Source organism: Egretta garzetta, unplaced genomic scaffold, assembly GCF_000687185.1.
Source record: "Egretta garzetta isolate BGI_Z169 unplaced genomic scaffold, ASM68718v1 scaffold308, whole genome shotgun sequence".
In the NCBI taxonomy this organism is placed as follows: Eukaryota; Metazoa; Chordata; class Aves; order Pelecaniformes; family Ardeidae; genus Egretta; species Egretta garzetta.
In genome coordinates this window covers 150432-168486 of record NW_009260670.1, presented here as the reverse complement: position 1 = coordinate 168486, position 18055 = coordinate 150432, and the positions used below count along the sequence as shown (strand labels likewise).

Below are 18055 nucleotides of genomic sequence, written 5' to 3'. Positions count from 1 at the left end.
GAGTGAATTATAGAATTATAGAATCATTTGGTTAGAAAAGACCTTTATGATCATGGAGTCCAACCTTACTTGTCCACTACTAAACCATGTCTCTTAAGAACCTCATCCACCCATCGAAATATCTCCAGGGATGGTGACTCCACCACTTCTCTGGGTAGCCCATTCCAGTGCCTGATAACACTTTCAGTGAAGAAATTTTTCCTAGTATCTAATCTAAGTATCCCCTGATGCAACGTGAGGCCATTTCCTCTTGTCTTATCACTTGTTACTTGGGAGAAGAGACCAACACCCACGTGGCTACAACTTCCTTTCAGGTAATTGTAGAGACCGGTAAGGTCTCCCCTCAGTCTCCTCTTCTCAAGGCTAAACAACCCCATTTCCCTCAGCCACTCCTTATAAGACTTGTCCTCCAGACCCCTCACCAACTTCCTTGCCCTACTCTGGACACGCTCCAGCAACTCAATGTCCTTCTTGTAGTGAGGGGCCCAAAACTGAATGCAGTATTCAAGGTGTGGCCTCACCAGTGCTGAGTACAGGGGAAGGATGACTTCCCTGGTCCTGCTGGTCACACTATTCCTGATACAAGCCAAGATGCTGTTGGTCCTCTTGGCCACCTGGACACACTGCTGGCTCATATTCAGTTGGCTGCCTACCAGTACACCCAGATCCCTTTCTGCCAAGCAGCTTTCCAGCCACTCATCCTCAGGCCTGTAACGTTGCATGGGGTGGTTGTGACCCAAGTGCAGGACCCAGCACTTGCCTTGTTGAACCTCATACAGCTGGCCACAGCCCATTGATCCAGCTTGTCCAGGTCCCTCTGTAGAGCCTTCCTCCCCTCTAGCAGATCCACACTTCCACCCAGCTACGTGTCATCTGCAAACTTGCTGAGGGTGCACTTAATCCCCTCTTCCAGTCATTGATAAAGATGTCAAACAGAACTGGCCTCAACACTGAGCCCTGGGGAACACCACTTGTAACCTCCCCCTCAACTGGTTTTAACTCTATTCACCACCACCCTTTGGTCCTGTCCTGCCAGGCAGTTTTTTACCCAGCAAAGGGTATGCCTATCCAAGCCATGGGCAGCCAGTTTCTCCAGGAGAATGCTGTGTGAAACGGTATCAAAGGCTTTCCTAAAGCCCAGATACGCTACATGCACAACCCTTCCCTCGTCACCTTTTCTGGTTGCCCTGGATGTGCTGTGTGATGGCACTCAAGATGACCTCCTCCATGACCTGCCATGAAATAGAGCCTGGCAACAATTAGGGGTGGGGTGAAGGTGTTTTAATTTTTGTCTTTGTTTCTCACCTTCCAACTCTATTTTTAATGGGCAATAAACTAAATTAATTTTCCCAAGTCAACTCTCTTTTTCCCTGATGGTAATTGGTAAGTGATCTCCTTGTCTTTATTTCAGAACATGAGCTTTTCCATCTTATTTTGTCCTCTGCACTGTTGAGGAGGAGGAATCAAAAAGCATCTGGGTGGGCCTCTGGCAGCCAGCCAAGATCAAACACACCACACACGAATACTGGTGTGAAAGATGACAAAAAACATGTGAGAATGACTACAATAGCAGTCTAAGGAGTAAAAACATCAATTTTCTGCAAAACAAAGTGAACTTCAACCCATTTCTACCCAGCAAGTCTATCCCATCTCAGGATGGGAACTAAGTCTCAGAGTTCTCAAGAGGTATGTCTTCTTTTCTTTTCTTTTCCTTTTTCTCTTTTTTTTTTTTTTCCCCTTATGTTTTTTATTTTGATGAATTCTCAATTCCTTTACACAGCTTGGAGATTGATTTGTTGGCTTTGTCTCTCAAGTATTCTATGTCTGCATACAATGAACAAGGAATAGCTGTTTGCTGAATATGTTGAATTTTTGAAGCTTTATGAGAGCTATAGCACCAGCATTGATTTTTTGATTTTTCCTTTTCTTCTTTGCTTAGATGTACATTTGAGTCCGGAAGCTAAAGCACTTTTATAACACATTTGTGATGGATGGGGTCCTAATGTAAGGGTGGAAAAATGCGGAAGGGTAATTATGAAGATAACCCGAGAGAAGACAAATCTAGACTAAATCTGTGTAAGCAGTGTCTCTGTGTGCATGTGTCTGTGTGTGCTTATATATGCATTTATGTGCATGCAAGAATGTAGAGTCTACAAAGTAAAACTGAATTAGAGAGGCCATCACTCCATATCTAGGGCAGTAAAACTCATTGTCAGAACTGAGTCCCGCTGACACAGATTTCAAGAAGTGAGACATAAATTTGAAAAAAAAACATTTGAAATGAGAATGTTTTTCTGAATTATGTTTAAAATGCTTTCTATTTTTTTTTGTGCTATTTAGTTTTTGAAAGAGTCCCTCTGGTATAATTAGGTCTCCTAGCATGATACCAGAGTGCATTGCAAAGCTGAAGTAAATAGCCTGCAGAGGATTGCTGTACTGCAAAAGAGGTCTTCCACTAGATGAGATAGTCACACATTTTTCTGCCTTTTCATGTAAAGTCATAGTCTTCAGCATGCAACTCTTGTTCCTACTTGGCTTCTTTTGCTGATGTGAATTAAAACAGCTTCTGCCAGTCAGAAGAATGTTTGTGTGTCTATTTGAAAACGCTATTTTTACTGATAACTTTTTCTGTAACCTTAACTTTGACCAGTAATCTCCAGTTTGGGTGAAGAAAATGAGCAGATTATGTTGTTAGCATAGTATGTTTCAAGATTCCACCATGAACGCTGGATCAAAAAATGACAGACAGTGATTTAAATACCATTCAGAACCATGACATTTCTTCTCCACAGGGAATTCTGTAACTTCAAAATGCATTTTGAGTTTGATTCTGACACTTTTTATAAAAGTATGATTTCAGATCAATTCAAACTTTTGATTTTAAGGAAAAAAAAAAGAGATTATTGTTTTAGACTTTGGCCTTCTAATATAAAGTTTTCTAAAAGTAATTTGGAAATAAAAAAACCTGAAAATGCTGAAACAGGATGTTTTCTACATTACCAGACAGCTTCTTTTCTATTTTTTCTCAAGTTAACTTCTGTCTAAATTGGCAATTATTGAAAACTTCTGATTTTTACAGAGAACTTTGTGTGTGTGTATCTAACTCTGTTTAAGAGAGAGCTCCACTCAAAGCAGAAAGCCTGTTTAATTTTAAAAATAGAAGACCAGCTGGGTAAGTGGAGAGGCAGGAAGGACTTTGTCTCCCTAAAGGAAAAGCTCTTGTGCTCGCTTCCTGTTTTCAAGCACAATGACAATCTGCCTTCATCAAGTTTATTCATGGAGGGAAAATTTTAGAAGTGGATTACTTTTACAAGCTGTAAAGACTTGGGAGAGCTCTGGAAAACCTCTGGAGGAAAAACTAGGAATTTTGTTTGGCTAAAAGCCTAAAGAAGGTAAGTGAACAGATAGTTTGCTCAGACAGCATGGCTCAAAGGATTATTTTCTTGCAGACATACTGTGGAGATGCCCCTGCTGAAGACATGAGTGATATTTTAAGTGAGCTACAGAAATAGAGAGGCATTAAACCATTTTTGGTTTTGAGAGCAGGTTGTTCTCTCTGGATAGGACTCTGCTTAGGCAATGACCTGGAGAAATTATGAACTAGGAGAAGTCATATGGCATTACCCAAGGCTAAAAAGTTTAGGAACACATAGAATTCACCACCAAGGATTTCATTAGTGCATCAGTTCAAGCTGCTTTCTATACAAAGGGCAGGGCTAAATGAGGTTGAGATACTCTTACGTTTTGAATGGAAGACAACTCTACCTAGAAAGTTGAAGGAATAGGGAACTGCAAAGTGAACTTTGCTTCTTTGTACATGACCACAATTTACCAGAGATTTCACTAGACTGTTTTTTCTTTGATGGAGAAAAGGCCAGAAGTTTGGTAGCATGAAAGATTTCAAAGAGCAAAGGAAAAGGAAGAGTGAAAGCAGAAAAGGAGCAAGTGTCAACAGGTAAATAGATAAATCATCCAAGGTAGAAGAGGAATAAATGGGCATGACTGAGAAAGCTGACTTAGAACAAATAAGGAACCTGAGGAACCAGACTCAAAGGAGCAATAACATGGCACTGGAAAATTAAGAAAAAACTTAGGATGTAGTTCAGCCATATATATTGAGCAGAAATATATAAAAACAAAAAAGAGAGGAGACAAAAAAATTGGCATAAACCAGGAGATACAATATTTCATAAATTACATTTTACCAAATTGATGATTTTTAATAGTCCACCATATAGGTATCTGTCATATAGGTATGAGGTGAAACTTAGCTTTACTTGAAAACATGCTGTCTCTTATTTTCATGTGTGTAGTCTTACATAATGGCTGACCAAGAAGTCAGTTGATGTGCTAGCTCTTCTAGATGGGTACTGTACCTTTGTTTTGGCTGCCCACTGATCTCTCATCCAGGAATCACAAACTTTGCACCATTGTTGTGCACATAAACAGTCACTGTAATCCCTGCTAATGTGACTGAAATTAATTAATGAGAGATGCAAGAAAACCAAGCTATGCTTCATGGTGTAGCCTTACTTCTTCCCTCAAAACTCCTTTTTCCTCTCCATTTCACTTCATATCAGTAAAAACAGATGGACCTTACCACCCATTCTGGAAATATGAGCTGCTGTTTTTATGCAGCTTTACTCTGGAAACAGTCCCTTGTATTTTATGAACATAATGGTGAAATAATTCTCATAATTTCTTGTGTGTGTTGTGTTTTGATCCTCTGGGGCTTTGTTCAGTGTTTCTTTTTCTGTAACAAAATGAAGTCACACTTTAGATTGCGTTATCAGAACTTGCATTAAAGAAGTAAGTATGTGCTAATGATTGTCTCACCACATAGAAAGATGCAATGTGACTAAACTACTCTGTCTTTAATCTGCCTGAAACGCTGTGTGGGGTAGATGCTTTTGCCAGTGAATACAATACATACACCATTGTAACACAATGTCTGAAATTGAACTAGAAAAGAATGGCTAAAGCTGAACAAAGCCTCTAGCCCTTGCCCTCCTGCTGTTCAATACCTTGAAACAGTAACTTTAGTTTTCCTTTGGCAGTAATTGTAACTGTGAAGTGCATCAGATGCCCTGCATGAGAATTTGAAAGGCAGCATGGATGTAATAACAAATGGGAAAAAAGAATGAGTAGTTTGAAGAATTGGTGGGTGAACAACTCTTTGTATGTTTATTCTTTTGGGAAGCTTTTCCCCCCTCTCACCATAAAGTTAGTCACTTCTGAAACAGCAATACTGGTGCCATGAAATGGCAGTGATAAGATAGACAAAAGAGTAGTCAGACTCTTTCAAGTGTTAATGTTGACTAGCTTTTACATTACATTTCCTACTGACTAAAGGGGTACCGTGTAAAGTGATCTGCCATCCATAATAAATGAACTGCATCTGAGAAATCTTTTTCATTTTGTTTAACATGCTGTACATACTTACAATTAGAAAACACAATTCTTTTAGGCAGAGCGAGTATCTACAGTCTATGTTCAAAAAGAAATTAAAACCAAAATTTAAAATAATTAATCACAAAATTATCCTCAAAATTTCTACTCAAAATAATGACAAAACTCACTGGTGGCATGTTTCTGGGCCTGGAGCTGCTATGTGTATGATAAGGTCGTTCCAACCAGAATTAGTTGCTAATGAAAACAATATGTTGAAGGAGCAACAAGTAATGCCATAATATGTCAGTTAATTACCTTGGTTACTCTTTCTTGGACCACTGTGCTTTTATGGAGTATGTGGAAACAGGCCAGGTATATGGACTGGGAGCTGTCATCCAAGGCAAGTCACTCACAGGAACTCCACTACTAAAGAATCCTTGAAGGCTTATTTCCATTCTAATGATGAGAGCTGGAGATCTGGACCCTTTTCCCCACCTTAATTTTTGGAATAGTCCAAAAGAGAGAAACAGCTTTCAGCTGTTTTTATAATAAACTTGAAAAGAGCTTGTCCCCGTTGATCTTACTAGGAGAAGTAGTAGTTCATAAAGGCAGCAATGCAGTTATCTATTGATTAAAAATCCCAGTTCCTAGCCAAGAGTTCCACTAAGTTTTTAGTAGTATTTATAGTTTTTAATTTCTAAAATAATGAAGTAATCAGAGGGATATTATTTCTTCACTACTCTCAGAGCCCTTTATTCATGAAGCACACCTTTAAGAAGCTTTCTGCTTTGTCCTTTTCTTTTATCAAAAGAAATTACCTGGAGTGCTCCATACAATCTCTAAAGGTTTCACTTAAGAGTAAAAAAGCAAGCTTTTGAAAAAAAGAAATAGTTTTCAATAATCGCCACTTTTTAGGACTAAACTTTGAGTTTCTGATGTACATGCCTGCACAGTTCTGTATTTTAAAATGCAACACAGAAAGGTTTATAATCTTTTGGGGAAGGAACAAGTTAGCTTTCTGTACCTATTTTTCATTAGCTCTCTTTCTGAGCTCAGCTTTTCTATCTCTTCATTAGATTTCAGAGAGTCTCTTTTCTGTGGATCTCTATCTATGACTGGGAACTAGAATCTCACTTTCATTTGCATCTTCAAACTTCTTCTGTAATACAAGTAAATAGAAATCTTTACACAGTTTCTACCTTTTGCCAGCTCTGCAAACAGGTGCAATTTGGAACCACATGTGAATCTCTATTATCACCATGAGAAAGTAGTACATTATTAAGACAACAGGCTGACCTCATATTTCTTTTATATGGGGACATTTTAATCTTCTGTGGGAACTCCTGTTTGGGTGGTGACAGTCTGTCTCTTTAAACATTAATACAGTACTGGAAAATATTAATTTTCTATGAAAATGCCATAAACAAAGACATTATTGGTAAACTCAAATTTACATTAGTTTATAATATATGATTTATGAAAGCTTCTTGATTCTGTGTTGTTTACATACTGTGGATGTTGTCTGTGGAAATGACAATAAAGACCTGTAATTTGGAAGAGAAATGGAGTCTGAAGCAGAGAAAATGAAACAAATTCCAGAGCTATCATGGGCTTTTAAAAAATTACATTAGTTAGAGTACTATTGTTAGACAAAAGCAAAACAATTCTAGAGTTTGCATATGTATATATAAGTAAATATAAATGTAAGTACATACATGTATGTGTGTGTATGTACATGTAGACAAACACCCTAGAATATTGAGTAGGGTCACTCTAGGGACCTTTCTGTTATTATTTCTAGACATTTAATTTATCTTCAAAAGCATTCAAATGTCTTGAGTATAATCTGACAAATGATTCATGTGCAGAAGTGTTCTGCTAAAGACTGTTGAGTTTTCTCTGTTTGCAAATTGATCACAAGTGCCTTGGCTACTGATTGTAAGATTATGGTCACAGTAAATGACACACATCATGAGGACGATCTTATTTGGTCAAATCTCATAGATCTGAAAACTTTGTTTAAAAAAGATTAAAGATATTGATTCCAAATTGCTTGTTTGAGAAACACTCTTAGAAATGCCCGAGCTAATTTCTAAAGATTTAGATGCTAGGGTGTCTAGGTTTCAGTGAAAATTAGTTGGACATATGCTCTTAAATAGTTTATCTTCCTCAGGTAGACACATGTCCCTGATAGCCAAGGTATCTTTTAAAATCTTATACATTATGTCAGTAAATGTTAGGCTTCCAGAACATGAAATATAAGACTTTTTTTCCTGTCCTCTCTCTTAACCACTTCAGTGTGCTAAAGAGGTGGTTATTATTTAGGTGTTTTTTTCACAACTGTCACATATTTTGACTTTATGGGGAAATAAACCTTCTGATTTTTTGTTTATGTCTCCAATATACTGTGTGCATAGCCTTATTTTTCACAGGCTATTTATCATTTGCCTTGGAGCAGAGTGAAGTAACTGTTATTGAGTTGGCTTTCTGACAGGAACTTTTGATGAGAATTTGTGGTTTATTGGCAGCAACTCTGTTATATGCAGGATTTTCACATGGGTGTACATAGTTCAGTGGACAGCAAATTAGGTTGTTTTGTTTCATTTTGTCTTTAAATTACCAGTTAGTTGTGAGCAATATGTGTTTTAAATATGAAGATATGAACAACTTTCATAAGGAATAAAATTGATACTTGCACAGATCTTAATCATTCTTGATCTTAATTTCACAGTGTCACATAGAGGTTGTAGGAAAAAGCTATTCTGGAAAGTCTTTTGAGACATCTGGTTAGATAGCAGATAATACAGTAAATGTGAGCATCTGGATTGCTATCATTGTGAAAACTTGCAGATGTGCATTTTACTAGATATTAAGAAAAATGCAGTGATTGCTATGAGAAATGCTGTAAGCTATCTTGTTCCATGTACTTAGTAAAAGATAAGTATCAGTGGTAATAATATAGAGTAGTTTTCAAATAAGCAGGAATTAGACAAGATAGTCCAGTATAAACCTTTTCTTACCTTCATTTTCTTGACTCTGTGAAGGCTGTGTATAACACAGAAAATTTCTAAAATAACTGTATGATTGGCAAGAAGGAAAAATGGTGACGTGCAATAGAATTCAACGTGAATTGTTAATTGAACAAAGGAAAACACACACACAGTAACTGCCATTTCTAGAATTCATCTTCTATGTTGCTAGAAACTTATTACCAATTGTCATACCTATTTTCATTATTTGACTGAAAGAAATGTTATATTTTATTTCTGTAATATATATAAATACATACCTATTATATATACATACATATATATATACATGTATGGACACAATTTAAGTGAGAAATTTACTTATTTAACAATACTGTATCCATTACAGGCAGACATTCATAGTCCTTCCACCTCATCAGAGAGCTATTTGATGGTCTCTTTTAAGGAGAACAGTGGACTTCTTTTGGGGAAGTAATGTTCCTTTCCTGAGCTTGCTACTCTTAGGCTGATGCTGCAGCTAAATAATTTTTAACAGAATCAGTCCTAATAATTCCGATTCACATGAGATAAAGCTTTCATTTCTCAGCAGGCCTACTAAAACTGAGGGTTAGGGGTGGAGAGAGGTAGACGATGAAATGAAGGACACAAATAAAGATGTAGGAGTCTGGACCTTTTTTTTGTGACAGATTGATCTGTTTTATGAGACTGTTACCTCTTTGGAAGACTGAAAACTATGTCAAAGCATCTTTATATACATTCTACTGTGTGTGATGCTTAGTTAACTTTAATTTATATTAGATTAGAAAAAAAATGTTGTATTTCATCTTACACCCAGATATGATCCATTGCATCTTATTTACACATTTTATAAATACTTAGAAGTTATAGAGAAATACGGTGAAAAAAACCACACAAATCATCCCGCCTTTGTGTGTTACTTTCAAAATAGATGCATGCATGTATTAGCATGACTTTAAAAAATAAACCTGACATTTTACACTCAGCTGCATAACGTCAGCAACTAAAATGTATATTCAGGCTTTCAGAAAGCTGCCTTTGCTTTTGAAAATAACTGAAAAGCTTCTGTGTTTAGAAGATTAGACTAAGTAAGCTTCCCAGATGTGCTTTGATTTAAGAGAATAAAAAAATGATATAATGTTTCTCAATATAATTTTTAAATTTCTTTTATGGCTACATATAGACAATTCTCAAACAGATTTAACTTATATCTAGTTAATTACAATTCCTGACTTAGATCTGTGTGTCCAGTCTTCCCAGCCTACTACAGATCCAACATTTGAGAAATTCCATTCTCAAAAATCATTTAAATGAAAAAAAAAAAGATTTTTTTTCAGATACCTAAAACTACATAAATAACTTAACTACATGGTGTCAGGAAAGAACCCTGAGCATTAGCATGATATAAATAGACACAGTAATGTTAGCATTTTAAGAGCAAGATCTGCCTTTAGACAACAGATTACCTCCTCTCTACTATTAGCTTGCTTATTTTAATGTCTGCCATGTCTTAGTTATAAAAAAGGATATAACATATGCATGCATCTATTTGACATGTTTCTTCTGATAAAGACTCAGGGCATTTGTAGTATTAGTAATGTTAATTAGTCCCAGCTGTTCCTGTCCTTACTTAAGACCAGCAGTTCAATTGCCGCAGGCTCCAATATGCTCACATAAATGTGGGAAGGGGCTCACCGTGCCTATTATACCATGGCCTATCTTAAAAGAAGTAGTATTTGGTGGCTGGTAGCTGCAAGAATTCATAAGGGAACGAAGTAGGTGCCTGTAAACTGGTATCATGCATAGGAACTCAGTATTTACTACTGGCTCTGAAAGCAGGTTGCACACGGCTGTGAACTGCAACACATTTATATCAAATGATGTATAAAGGGTGTATGTTGATATTAAGAGGTTTATATACTGGCTCGAAGCAACATGGCTGTTCCTAAATGTTTTTAGAATGTTAATGAGATTTTTACTTTTTAGATGTGAAGCCATGAAAGATGAAAGGACCTTGGTTTAACATCCTATCTGAAGGACAGCATCTCTAACAATGCAGAACGTATCCCATTGTACTGTACTGCAGTGTGAGAAAAAGTGCTGATACAGGCACTTTTAATGCTAATTTCAGGCTAGAGATGTCCAGACCTCTGGGGTTTTGTTTTGTCTTGCTTTCAATGTACACAGATAATAGGAAAAAATAGATTTGTTTCAGTAAAGTAGCCAGGCAAACGGTATTGCACTGAATCATTTCAGAGACATATAAAGGGGAGCCACATTTAACATAGCCCATGTCTGAAAATTCCACTTGGCAAGATGACTCTTGCTCCGATGGCACTGTGATGTCCATTGCTGCAGTAGCTGAACACATTTTGACATATCTATGGAGTAGAGCTGCTCTAGTCTTCCACTAATTTAATGGGAAATTGAGACATACAGAGATTAAAGGAGTTTGGGGTCACCTTAAAACTGCATTGCTACAGCTTAGGCCAACCAGTTTACAAAGCCTAATGTCCCATACAGTGCTTTAAAAGTCATCCAACCTACTTGCTAACTACTGCATTTGAACTGCTCTCACCTTATTTCTTCCTACAGGAGGTTAGACCAGCATGTCATGAAGCCTCAGCGGGTGGAAGTTTATGGGAGCTCAGAGGAAGTGACAAACTTCTAACAATGAGTTGACAGCCTCTCAGTTCCCATGGGACAATAATATGGAGATTATTTATACCTTCCTGTGTTTACAGCAAGTGTTGGCTACCTTTGCTTGCTGACAGCAATTCTACAAACCCCCAATTTCTTCCAGCACCAAGAGTGGGCAGTTACCCACAGAGGGTGAACAGATGGTTCTGCTTTTCCTGTTGTGCTACCTCAGACTTGTGTTTTAAAAAGACACCAAACTTCCCCCCCTAAAAAAAAGATGAGAAAGGAAGTGTGCATCCCTGTTTAGATGACATGAGGATTTTGTAGCTGAAGAAAAATGAATATGCCAAGTGATTTTTTAGCTGAGGTTAGCTACTGCTGGATGAAACAGTCTCTCCTGCTTTTACCTGCTATACTTTGCATGCTCCTGTCACTTCCCTAGCACCAGCTCTGGCATCTAACCTCATGTGATCTGACCTAGGGAACAAAAGTAGCAGAAAAAGAATACTGACCTTGAACAATCTGCTTTTCTGATGATATAGCTCCTTAAACTTTTTTCTTTGGGGTTTAGAAGAACAATGGGTAAGGCGTAAGACAGCACGATTAGGAGCAGAGAAACCAAAAGAAGAAAAACAGACCCACTCCTTTTGGCTGTAGCTTGAGAGCTGCTTACCTGTACCATTAAAATGTTCTGTGAATCTTACATTTGTGAATGATTTGAATTCCTCAGAAGCACTGGTTTGAATCTTGTTAAAACTGATTTTTGTCCCTCATTTTTCTGAATATGCGCTGTCTCTCAATTCTTTCAAGTGTGACATTAATATGTTCTGCATAAACTTTAAAGGAACTATGGTATTTCAGATGACTTACTAAGAATTTCACAAATTTTATAAACATGATTTATTTAAGTTTCCTCTTTACCAAAATATATATATGCGTAATATATATATATTTGGTTTTATGTGATTGCTTATATTATTTTTTTAAGTGTTTATATTTTCTTCAGTGAGTAAAAAAGAATAATGCAGTATTACTAGTGGATAAAATTATTTATGTAAAGATAAAATCAACCAAAAAATGAAGGAGAAATAATAATATGTAAATTCAATATTTACTTTTAATTTCATAACTTATGTTTGGGTGTTGAACAGAGCTGTACAACAATAATAATCCTAAAATGTTATTGTTAAAAATTAGTTTATCTTTCAGTTGTTTGTTTGGATCCTAAAAGGAAACTATTGCTTTTCATTTGGATGACAGTGTACGTTTGTCTGTTTCTTGAGAACACATAATTATTTGAGAGTGTTTTGAACTCATAGATTTTCCTCTGAGGATAGTTTCATTTTGTTTCTTGAAGAGCCAAAATGTCTACATCATGTGTGATTTTCTTTTTCTAACTAAATGCAGGAGAAACCTCGGGAAAAAAGTAGTAGTTGTACATGGACATTTAAATTTTAGAGTAATTATATACATTAATCATGAAACAAAGTACATGCAAGGACATCCTAACACTTACATAAAATCCAGCTTGAAGTCAATGGAGCTGTACAAATTCAAAATAGCCTCTTTATAATATCACAGCTCTAGCAAGTAAGTTCCTTGCAGAGTAGACCTCAGTTTTGCTAGGAAATTGCTATCCATATTGCATACATAACTACACAAATGATGATAGAATAATTTAAGGAGAAAAACCCCTATGATCTAAATAAGATTCTTTCAGAATAGATATGCAGTCTTAAGGCACTCCCTCATACTCCTCTGAAAAAGTTGTGCCCCATGCCAAATACAAAATATTTATAAAGCATTATATATACTTTCCTAATAAGAATGTAGTGCAAGCCTTTTGTAAATAAAAATTCTATGCATGTATCTAACAGAATGCATGTCCAAAACTGACAAAACCACAGAATACCACAAATTTATTGGAAAACTAAATTTATATTTTTAACTGTTTAACAAAAAGAGGTTTTTTGTCTTTTTCACCTGGGTGGTTTGTTTTAAGAAAATATTATGAGGCACTGAACTTTTATTTTATATTTTCATCTTTATTTTGTTGAAAGGGATTTTTTTTTCATTATAAAGACCTGTATAAAAATAATAAAGAAGATAAATTTTCAAAAGATAAAAATAATGCATTTAAAAGAGGGACTGCTATGCAGATTTTGACAGTTCCAGAGGTTTGCAAATTCTTTGGTCATAGTGGCAAATGCAAACAGAAATGGAGGAAGTATTCTAGCTACGGAATTTCTGCCACCATGCTTAGTTTGACTAAAAGGAATTCTAATATTATATTTTAACTGAAGAATGTAAAATATGTACTTGTGGATAAAATATTCATTTGAAATATATCTTTCTCTTAAAGCTAACTGAATAATTCTTTTAAAAATAGAGTATATGTTAACATTCAGCATTCTGAAATTTTCAAGTTAGCAAAGTAATTTTCATAAGCTTGTGGTAAAGTCAGGACAGGCATTCATGGCTTTTTTTTTTATAAGCATCTGAAACTAGGGAAAATATGCAGAGGAGAAAAATAATTATTTCCTGGTGAAATATGAAAGATAAGAGCTGCCTCCATTTAGTCGTTCACACACATCTGTAGAGTAATGCTACTGACATAAGCAAATTCAGAAATAGAAAATGTGATGGTTACTGTATTTGGTTCAGTTTCTTTTTTTTTTTTTTTTACCATAAGGCCTACTTGTTCTTCTAAGAGCTTCCTATACAAAATAACAAACTGTTCTCAATAAATAAGTGTTTATGATTATGTGATGCTGAAAATATGATGTAACCAAAACTAAATATCAGAATGCAGTCTTACTTAGATCCGGTAGTAGTTGTGATGCTTATAGATTCCCAAGAGATACTACAGAAATAATGAATAATGATAATGGAACTTCTAACACAATCATTGTGTAATTGATGTCGCAGTATACACTACTGCATTCACAGACAATAGCCCGGTAATAAAAATGATAGTATTAATAATGCATATTATCTTGCGTGTCTTACTGCAATTTCAACTCTCTTTTTCTCTCTTTCTTTTTTTGTGTATGTATGTATTTTATATATATTTTTTATTTAGAGTAGCTGTTAAATACAAGACATGTTTAGGCATGCTGTAATCCTGTATGCCTGAGTTGAAAATGGCAATATCTATATTTCATATATAATGTATTTCTAACAAACTTCACTGTTCAGCTAAAGAAAAACTCTTTTATTCTGACTGTATTTGCAATAAAAGTAATTTAATGGAAAAAAAATATAAATTTTAAATGCAGGCATTTAAAATATGGCTCTCTGTACTTACACACTATACAAATCTTATACAGAAATTCTGAAGCAGGAGGTGCCTTTGGTTAGATCCATAAAATCTAGAAAGCAGCAGCTAAGTGTGAAGAAGTGAGTGGTAAATTAAATTAGGCATTATCCCTTCTCTTAATGGGATCAATTCAAAGATTAAAATATGTTGTGAAATACTCATCAGCTGCATGCTAAAGATGTTTAATGAGAACAAATGGTAAGCCTTACTCATTAAAATTAGCAAGGCAGGTACAGAAGGATGTAATAATATTGACCCAGGAGTCAAAAGGGATTGAACTCCACAGGACATCTCATTCCTAACTTCCCTTTTTAAAAATTTCTTAATAACTTTATTTATATCCTGAGAAAAGTGGTTTTCACAATAAAATGTAGGGTTAGTTTTGATTTTATTTCATTCTGGTTTCTTAGCAATCATCTTTCACTTGGAAAAATACTTGGAACATAGCTTCTACTTATGTGAGACTTGAAGATGAAATTAGTAGATTTCAAGTATGATCAGGGCTGTACTTTTCCTTCTACATGGAGAGGAAATGAAAATATTATTCTCAAGATGCATAATATGTATTTAGCTTCTCTAAATTTTCCTCTTACAGTCTTCTAAAATATAGCCAAATCAGAATAGGTCATGCTTCAAATCCACCTACCCTTCATTGTGACCAAGATTCTATCTTACAGGTCTGGCATTCCATCAATTTAAAATGTTGAACCTCTTTTGTTCCTTTACTTTCTGTATTATGTTTTACTTAACCTTTATGGGTCTGTCTAGCATCTTTTTCTCATTTTTTGGAACTATTTTTATTGAATCAATTTACCTAGTCTGACATAAATCTCAGGATTCTTCCAGTCAACTCTAGCACTCTTTAAAAATACAGCTACAGCAGTTATTATCCTCCAGTTCTTCAGTATAGCTGATTTTAATGAGAAATTCCATGTTATTGAGTTTTAGAATATCTTAAACTAACTTTCTCATTTAATTTTTTAAGTTAATATCACTGAGAGCATTTAGCATGATCATTTCCATAAAAGCTATCTGAAATGGCACTGCAGTTAGCTCACTTCAGTGGTTTTGATTGCTTCCAGTACTAACTTTGCTACACAGCATTTTAGGTGTACCCATAATGCTGTTGGAGATATGACTGGATCCCATTTAGGCATAGCAAGGCTAATTTATGTATAGCTTGATAGCTGCAGTGTAGCTATTACAACATAGGATTAGCACAAACTAGTGCACAAAAAAGCATTCATATTTCCTCCTGGGCTTGGATAGGTTGTACTGAAAAATCCATGTTACACTTTCACTGTTCTTACTGTCAAACCAGTTAAACATGAGTGAGGTTTGACTGTTGGTACTGGAAATCACACATTCTGTCAGGGGTGTTGACTTATTGTTTTCCCTTGTGTGCTCTAGATCTAGTTTTTCCAAGAAACAGTCACTAACACAGTGAGAAATATGTAGTATGATATGTCATTTGAATAACAGATACACACGCAGCTGGAAACGTTGTTAGTGATGATTCCTCTTCAATTTCTCAGTCTTAGTGACATTTTTCTGAGCTTTCATAAATATCTGCTGTCATATTTGTTGAACTTGGAAAACATAATAAATATAATAGTTAAGAAAAAAAATATATTTTAAGACATGAAATTGGGCGGAAATGAAGGGTGGGAAGAAACTGAAATTTTCCCACAAATTTTTGACCTGCTCATCATGAGTATATTTATTTCTTAAAGTGTATACACGATAACTGCATAGTTCTTTCCAGTTAGAAAAGTTATTTGGTTAGGTATTCGAGAATCTGTGTATATATAGCTATAAGAAATAACCTTCATCATCTGAAGTGTTTATGCAGGTAATGAAGGACTACACTGTTTTTTTCATTTGATGTACTCTTAGTTAAGATGATCACCCTGTACCAGGGATTCCTACTTTTATTTTATTATTCTTATTTTCTTCCACCTATAGAATTAAGGGGCACTTTATTTTTGCATACAAATATCTTAAGGGCGGAAGTCAAGAGGACGGAAGCAGTCTGTTTGCAGTGGTGTCCAGCGACAGGACTAGGGGCAATGGATGCAAACTGAGACATAAGAGGTTTCAGTTGAATATGAGGAAGAACTTCTTCACTCTGAGGGTGGCAGAGCACTGGAACAGGCTGCCCAGGGAGGTTGTGGAGTCTTCTTCTCTGGAGATATTCAAAGCCCGCCTGGATGAAGTCCTGTGTAGCATGCTCTAGGTGAGCCTGCTTTAGCAGGGGGGTTGGACTAGATGATCTCCTGAGGTCCCTTCCAACCCTTACGATTCTGTGATTTTCTGTGATTTTTTATTCTGAAGCCTTCTAGTTTTATGCAATGCACTCTTGTGATCTCAGTCTTTTATCTTCCTTCTCCTGTAGGTTCTATTCCTCTTATGGCAAGAATCTCACCTTTTCACTCCCAAGTAATTTTCTCCAGTTATGGCATCTGCTTCCTTATCAGGAGGAGGACAAAGGGACTCCAAGAAGGAATATATTTGTGTATTCTTTATTTACCTACTTGTACACCCTGACTGTTGAATTAGCATTCTTGGATCTGACTTCATAAATACGGAATTTCTGCTTCTTGAATGGACTGACCTGGATTTGTGTTCTTATTCTACGTAACTTTAAGAAATTACAAAACTACTTTTACTCACTCAAATTAAAATGCTAAAAGTTGCTGTTCCAGTGTAGTTTTTATATCCCCAAATGCAAACGTCAACTAAACAGAGCAAGAAGTAACTTGGATCCCTTTTTTTGCCTTCATGTTGGAAGCTAATGGGATGGTTTTTTACTGTTTAAATCCTCTTCCTCTAATTCTTTCTTCACAGTAAAATTCACCTTTACTTGGGTCTGTTATGGACACTTTCTCAGCTTAAAGTACATAATGTTACTTACACTATCATAATCCTTGTCAAATATAGACATTTGCTAGACTTAAAATTTCACAGACTGTGCCAAAGCACTGGATCTTATTCTGTTCTCTTTTATTCATGTTTCTCCATTGACTCTAATGAAGTTGGACTAAGAGATAAGGTTAAACATGGACATCATGCTTTTTATCCTACCTATTCTATAGAGTTCCTTCCTTACAAATATGTTTAAAATTAAATATGACAGGTGCACTGCCAACATTTTTCCTTCACAGACTATCAGTAAAGTAAATTCTGAATGGAAAGGATTGCTCTACTTTCCATATTACTTTAAAAGAACCATTCTTGGACTCTTCACATTATACATAGTAGCGTAGTAATTCCCTTCTCATGATTATAAAAGAGAGTTATAAAATAGAGTCCTGTTCCATTACACTTCTGCTACAGCTCTCAGAGATAAATATTAGCTTCTGGAAATTATTTTGCAAAGATACATATTAGTTACAAATGTTGATTGCTGTTTTGTTGCCTCTCCTAGCAGTGCCATCATCCAGGGCTGATTTTGCAAACCCTTATAGTAATTCATGATAAGTAAATAACTCTTGAAAATTTATCTGTCAGTTGTTTCCCATAGCCTATGTATTTTATGCTTACTCATCAGAGAGACTGTATCTGCCATAAGAGTGGAGCACTTAGGTAATCATGATAACTTCTGATGAATGTGTGGTGGTGAATATTATCTATCACTTGATCTTATTTGAAAAAACTCTGAATTACTTTCCTTTGATGCTATATTTCCTATCCATCT

General features: G+C 35.7%; 1 protein-coding gene across 2 annotated transcripts in view; it reads right to left on the bottom strand.

The window, feature by feature from the left end:
* The window catches only part of LOC104132395 (cadherin-9), a 70499-nt gene that overhangs the window by 27328 nt on the left and 25116 nt on the right, over positions 1–18055 (bottom strand). The gene's annotated exons all lie outside the window — the stretch shown is intronic.